The sequence below is a fragment of the Sphaerodactylus townsendi genome, linkage group LG02 (assembly GCF_021028975.2).
Source record: "Sphaerodactylus townsendi isolate TG3544 linkage group LG02, MPM_Stown_v2.3, whole genome shotgun sequence".
NCBI classification, from domain to species: domain Eukaryota; kingdom Metazoa; phylum Chordata; class Lepidosauria; order Squamata; family Sphaerodactylidae; genus Sphaerodactylus; species Sphaerodactylus townsendi.
This window is the reverse complement of record NC_059426.1, coordinates 154,774,844-154,781,976: the sequence shown is the minus strand read 5'-3', so window position 1 is coordinate 154,781,976 and position 7,133 is coordinate 154,774,844.

Below are 7,133 nucleotides of genomic sequence, written 5' to 3'. Positions count from 1 at the left end.
TTTTGGAATGTGGTTTACATGAATATTCATTATCAGAAAATGCTTGACATTTCTCTGCAAAGGTGATGAACATACTGTAACATTTTTGCTTCTGATTTTTCATTGGATTATGTAAATTACATATTTTTCTCACATCTGGCTAATTTGTCTGCTACTGGTGAGAGGTTTTTTTAAAAAATTTTATTTAGAACGGGTGTCTGACCCTGGTCCTTCAGCCATTCATGGACTATACTGGCAGGGGCTGATGGGAATCATAGTTCACAAACATCTGGATGGCCTGATTTAGTAGAATTGTATCCTATTGTAAGTTCGAGGAGCTCAGCGCAGAACGCATTTCTCTCCTGTCCTACATTTTATTCTGCCAACCATTCTGCAAAGCAGGTTAAATTGAGGAAGAGTGACTTCCATCCAGACTTGTGTTTCTGCAGGTGCATTTTTTTCCTGCATAGTGCAACTTTCTCTCTCTTCCTGCAGCAGTACAAAATGGCTGCTAAAATTAATTTTCAGGGGGACAGGAGACCCCCCAGCAGCAGGCTTTCAAGCTGCTGAAGGTGGGTGGGGAAAATCACTGTGGGTGGAAATCCTTGCACCCATGGAAACCCCAGTCTTTATCCTAGCCAAAGACTGGCTGAAGATCATCCAGTTTGTTCCATGGCTGAGTGAGGTTTTGAAACCTGTTGTCTCCCAGACTAGTAACACTGTAACCATTACACTACATTCTGCTATCCTGCAACTGATCTTGGGCAGTACTACCAAACAAGCCAGGATTAAGTCGTGATCCCTGCAACCAGACGTAAGGACTAATCACAGCTACTACAAATCAAGATTCAAAGCAGGGATGTAGCTGGTTTAAAAACCCTAGCATGTGGCCTTCCTACTAAACAAAATTACTGGGGCAGCCGGCTTGGAATAACGGACTATACTGAAATTGAACCAAACTGTGCTTTATGAATTGTAGTTTAGGCTGCGATCTATAAGAGATCCAGTGTGGTGTAGTGGTTAACAGCAACAGACTCTAATCTGGAGAACCAGGTTTGATTCCCTGTTCCTCACATGAGGCCTGTTGAGTGACCTTGGGCCCATCACAGTTCTCTCAGAACTCTCTCAGCCCACGCAGAGGCAGGCAAGGGCAAACGACCTCTGAACATTTCTTGCCTTGAAAAATCTACAGGGTCAGCACATGTTAGCTGTAACTTGATGGCACACGTGTGCCATTTATCAAACAGATTCTTGGTGTGTTTTGAACCAGGTTGTGATGGACTGCACAGGTGAATTAGATTCAGAGTGTAGCCAGAAACAACAAGCCAGAGAGTGAAGAGCTGGACAGCTCTGAGGGCCCTTCCACACATGCAGAATAATGCACTTTCAATCCACTTTCAATGCACTTTGCAGCTGGATTTCACTGTGTCGAATAGCAAAATGCACTTGCAAACATTTTTTTGGTATCCTGTTTAGGAACATAAGAAGAAGAAGAAGAGTTTGGATTTATATCCCCCCTTTCTCTCCTGCAGGAGACTCAAAGGGGCTTACAATCTCCTTGCCCTTCCCCCCTCACAACAAACACCCTGTGAGGTGGGTGGGGCTGAGAGAGCTCAGAAGAGCTGTGACTAGCCCAAGGTCACCCAGCTGGTGTGTGTGGGAGTGTACAGGCTAATCTGAATTCCCCAGATAAACCTCCACAGCTCAGGCGGCAGAGCTGGGAATCAAACCCGGTTCCTCCAGATTAGATACACGAGCTCTTAACCTCCTATGCCACTGCTGCTCAAGTGAGAAATCTATTCTGATGAAATTTTCGATCAGACAGAACAGAGTCTGGACTGAAATATTTTGAGTATCAGCATATGCAGTATCATACACAGTATCATACACAGACACACGAACTGGGAGATTGTTTGGGGGAAAGGCTAAAGTGGGTTTGTAGAGTAACTCCATTCAGACCCAAAAGCAAAAAGGAGGGGGAATACATCTTCTAGACAGAGAAGAATAATCCTAAACCAGTTAGAAGTGGGATTGTGCTCTGAGGAGAATTCCCTGTCTGGTATTTGACACCTGCAAAGGTTACCTCAGGAATGAGACTGTAAATTGGATTTCTTAAGGAAGATAAGCTCAAGGTACTGAAGTAAGAATACAAAACTTCAAGAACCGGGTAGTTTTGGGAAGTACTAAGTAAAAAAGAACTAATTGTTCCATGACATTATAGTACCAATGAACAAACAAACAAAAATCCTCTCATCTAAGAAAAGCTTGATTGTCTAAAGCCTGTAAAAAGAACTGAAAATGGTTTATAGTGAGGTACATTACTAAATTTACCACCTTAGAAAAAATATCAAATACCATCCTTGTTATCTAGTAAAGATTTTTATTTGTTGGACTTGCATCATTCTACATCTTCCAGTAATTCCTGGGACTGACCTAAAAACCAGGGAAACTTCTTCCTAAGGCCATTACGTATTACCAAAGGTTGCTGGTAGGCAAATCTGCTTCCTTATGGTGTGTGAAGGGTGTAGGGTCACCTCAGATATCTATGCAACTTGTGACAGCACAATGCCTGCCAGGTTATTTATACACACAAAAATATATTTCCTTTTATTTTTATTTGTTTATTTACAGTTCCGGAGGTAGAAAAACCCAGCGGTTGTGGGAGGTTGTCTAAACTCACAAGTTTCAAAAGCCTGCTTTAAACATTTTGGAGGAAGATGTCAAAGGGATCTGGAACTGAGTGATTTCATAAAGGTCTTTGGCAATGAGTGATGTTTTCAGAATTCATTGCCCTCAACCACTTAAAAATAAAACTTCACAGGGAGGATCCATTTTGAGGAGTTAGATAATTACAATGGGAATTACTGACTCGAGGAAGGGGAAATGGGATGCATGGGGAAGAATAAACATAATCACCTCACTCTGCAACCTTACAAAGATAATGTGATATGAATGTTGTCATGCACGGGGAATAGTTTCACCAAAATTAATCTACTCCAGCTGCTGGTTTCCTCTCAAAAGAAATACCACTCTTGTATTTGTAATTTTATTATTATTTTATTCTATGCTGTTGCCACCCTGGGGCTACCAATCTTAAAATATAATCATAAATGAAATGAATTCATGACTTTCGAAGATACACAGGGAATTTAGCTTTGTAATAGCTTATGTGTGCTCATGCATAGAGAGGAAAATAGACATATCTGTAAAAGCAGAAATGATTACAAGGAGTCATGAAAAGAAGCTGCAGGAAAGGCAGAAAGGGGGGCAATAAGGATAGGTTTGCACATTATGAAAGTCCCACATAGGAAATGTGGTGTGACCCACAGGGGGTTTTGCAGTGGTAAATGTGAGATGGGAGGGAAGTTTCAGCATTTGCTTGTGTTCATGGGCCTTGCGGGGTATCTGGTTGGCAACAGTGGAAAACAGGATGCTTGAAAGCCAGCCACTGGACTGATCCAGCAGAGCTTTTCTAAACCCAATGTCCAGCGTCCACTCCCCTTTGCTATCCAATCATCTCTGACCTCTTTCAAACATTCCATTGTGATTTGGATGCTGCCACCAGGAGTGTGTGGACAGAAAGTGGTGCTTCAGGCAAGCTGTCAAACTGTGGCACCCACCCCCCATCGTCTTGTGATCTGGATGTTATGCCCAGGCCCGTAGAGGGGCAAATGAGTACAGAACCCCTCTGTACTCTTAATGATGGTAAGCCCATCATTATTTTCTTTATGTGAGCAGCAGTGGCGTAGTGGTTAAGAGCAGGTGCATTCTAATCTGGAGGAATCGGGTTTGATCCCCTGCTCTGCCACTTGAGCTGTGGAGGCTTATCTGGGGAATTCAGATTAGCCTGTGCACTCCCACACACGCCAGCTGGGTGACCTTGGGCTAGTCACAGTTCTTCTGAGCTCTCTCAGCCGCACCTACCTCACAGGGTGTTTGTTGTGAGGGGGGAAGGGCAAGGAGATTTGTAAGCCCCTTCGAGTCTCTTTCAGGAGAGAAAGGGGGAATATAAATCCAAACTACTCCTACTCCTCCAACTCCTCTTCTTCTTTATTATTTATTTATTTGTGCTTTGTTAGTTACCAATTTTGTACTTGAGACTCAAGGTGTATACATGGTGAAAAGCTACATAATTGAATAGTATTAGGGGTCTAATAAGCAATGCAATAGATGTAGGATTACAAAAATTAGAAAAGTACAAAAAAAGTTTCAGACATCCTATGTTCCCCACCCCCCACCCCCTGGTCAGGCTTTTTAAATTAGAGCCCTTCAGCCCTGCTGACTGCTAATTCTGTCTAGCCAATTGCCTAGAAAATTCACATTTGGAAGATTTATCATAGGATTCATACTTTTTTACCTCAGCTCTTTCCTTTTTTTATATAAAGAATTTACACTTGAAAGACTTGTGAGGGAGGGAGGGAGTTGTGGTGGCAGGGGAGGGAAGATTTTCCCACCCCCGTTGCCACAAAAAAATAACCTCTGGTTGCTTTAAAATTAACTTACTTTCAGGTGAGGGGTGTTGCAGTCAGGAAGAGACTGGGGGTAGGGACAGGCCAGGGAAATAGCACCTTCTGTGGCCTGTTTGGCTTGACATTTTCAAATCTCTCCTTGTTAGATTTATACTCTTGTCAAAGTTGTTCAAATTTTAGCTTTCTGGAAAGAAGCGCTGCAAGGAACCATCACTGAACTATAGCACCAGTATTTTTTTTAGGGCATGTATAATTTCCAGGTAGCACTGTTCCTAATAATACAGGAGACACTTGCCTTTTGTGCCTGGCAGCGGCATCTGCCCCACAAATCACTATGGCCAGGCGATCGGGAGGAGGGTGGGGTAGAGCCAGCATACTTGTGCCTAAAGTTACCAACTGCCTGCAGAAAAGATGCCCTATCCCTTTATTGGAGGCTTAACGGAATATTGTTTATTGAAGTTGTTTACTGCCATGTCACAAAAAGCTTCCGCTACCCACAAATTCAGCCTTCATTAAAGGGACAAAGTATATTTTCTCCAGGCATCTTGGGAATCCTGTTTGTGCCCACTCTCTCTCTTCTCTCTGTGCATTGACTGAAGGGAAGGGGGTCATGTGCTCAGGGCCAGCCATGTCACATTGGCCCATGGACCACAAAGAAATGAAATTATGAGAGGCGCATCCACAAATAGAGAGCTTTACTGAATAGCTAGGAATTCTCTTGTGCAAGCTTTACAGCACTACATAATTCTGCTGCAACTTATGCTGTATGAAATGAAGTGTGTGAGAAATGCTGTATGCTGTATGAAATGAAGTGTGTGAGAAATGTTAGCTGTCAATTTTAACGCTATCTGATTGAAATTATATGGCTGTAATTTTTAAGGTATTGTATGGATTTCATTGTTAATCTCTGGTAGAGGCTATCTTGAATCTGCAAGGGGAAGGGCTGCCTATAAATAGAATGAATGACTGAGTGAATGAATGAACCTCCTACCCTGGAATTGGATGCAAGACTGGCAACTTCTTTCTTTTCAGGGACCTTTTCCTCGGGCTTTAATATGATCCTCAAACTTCACTAAGTGTTAATGTGCTATTATCTCTATCACTTGTTAATTTCAGCTGGTCAAGCAAATATTAGGCAGCCAGAACAGCTTTTTGTTTGGTCAGTTGGCAATAATTGCTAGGGCGTTGTGGGAAGTTTGTTTCTAAGTCTTGTTCAGTGTCAGCCACTCCTGTGCACATTTCTCAATGCCTGGATGCTATAAGCAGAAAACAGAAGACTTGATTATAGGGTTGCAAACTCCAGGTTCAGGAATACCTATAGATTTGAGGATGCTGCCTGGGAGAGTGAGATTTAGGAAAAGGAGAGACTTTGATAAGGTATAACGCTATGCAGTCCACCTTCCAAAGCAGCCATTCTCCAGGAAAAATGGAATAAATGTTTTAAATAAGTAAATATAAATAAATAATGCTTTCCCAACATCAGATCCTCTGAAGATGCCAGCCACAGATGCAGGCGAAACGTCAGGAGAGAATGCTGCTAGAACACGGCCGTACAGCCCGGAAACCACACAGCACCCCAGTGATTCCGGCCGTGAAAGCCTTCGACAATACAATATTTATATAGTTTGGAAATCTGTGTAATTTCAGGAGGTCTCCAGCTCCCATCTGGAAGTTGGCAACTTTACCTAATGCACGTTCCCTCTGCCCCTCCCCCCCCACACACAGAGCAAGTACTTCATAGCATTTTAAATCGGCTTTTCTAAAAGTCAGCGAGTGCTTAAAAAACTAAAATGAGGGGCATAATAAGAGCTTTTAAAGTACATCAGAGCAAAGCAGGAGTGGCCCAGATAATTGACGGCTGTAGAAAAAAAGCGGGTCCTGTCAGTAACCTGGAAAGGAAACAGGGTTGTCACTCAGCCTCCCAGTGGAGAGCTGCTGGCATTATAGCTGATCTCCAAAGCACAGAAATCAGTTTCCCTGGAGAAAAATGGCTGCTTTAGAGGGCAGATTCTGACATTGCACTCTGGTCCTGAGCTCCCTAGGCTACTGCCCCAAATTTCCTGGAATCTCCCAACCTGAATTTATCAGCCTAAAAAGGAAACTGTCAGTGGGACCTCATTAAATGATTGGAAGCAAAAGGCAGGATGGAGTAAAGACACGGTTCACACAGTGGCAAGAAGTAAACAGTGGGTAGCTGCTGTTAAACAACAAACAGATGGGCCTGGGTCAGCCATGCAAGTCAGGTGGTGTCAAATCAGGTTACAGCAACTTAACCCAGTGATTGTTACTGGTCCTTATGAGTTCTCCCTCAAAACCCAAAACAGTTCTGCCCCCTGCCTTTTACTGTCAAGCTTGGAAGGCTCCAAACAGGCAATTATTTGCACCCAATAAGGCTAGCAGTCATAGACTGTACAACTTGAGAATTTATTGTCTACAATATATACACTTGTGGGGCTATACCTCAGTAGTGCCCAACGCACCTTCAAGTACTTCTCTCATACAGTAATCAATACATTCATAAGTACTTGTGATACTACTACAATTGCTTCCCTAGTCTCCACAGGGATAGCTGTTAACTTACATGTTGAAAAGCCAACACGAGCGGCTAGCTTCTGGGTATGTTCCGGCTTGGACAAATATTTGGAGGCTCATGAGCATGTGGTATTTTCAACGTTGGTCAATAAG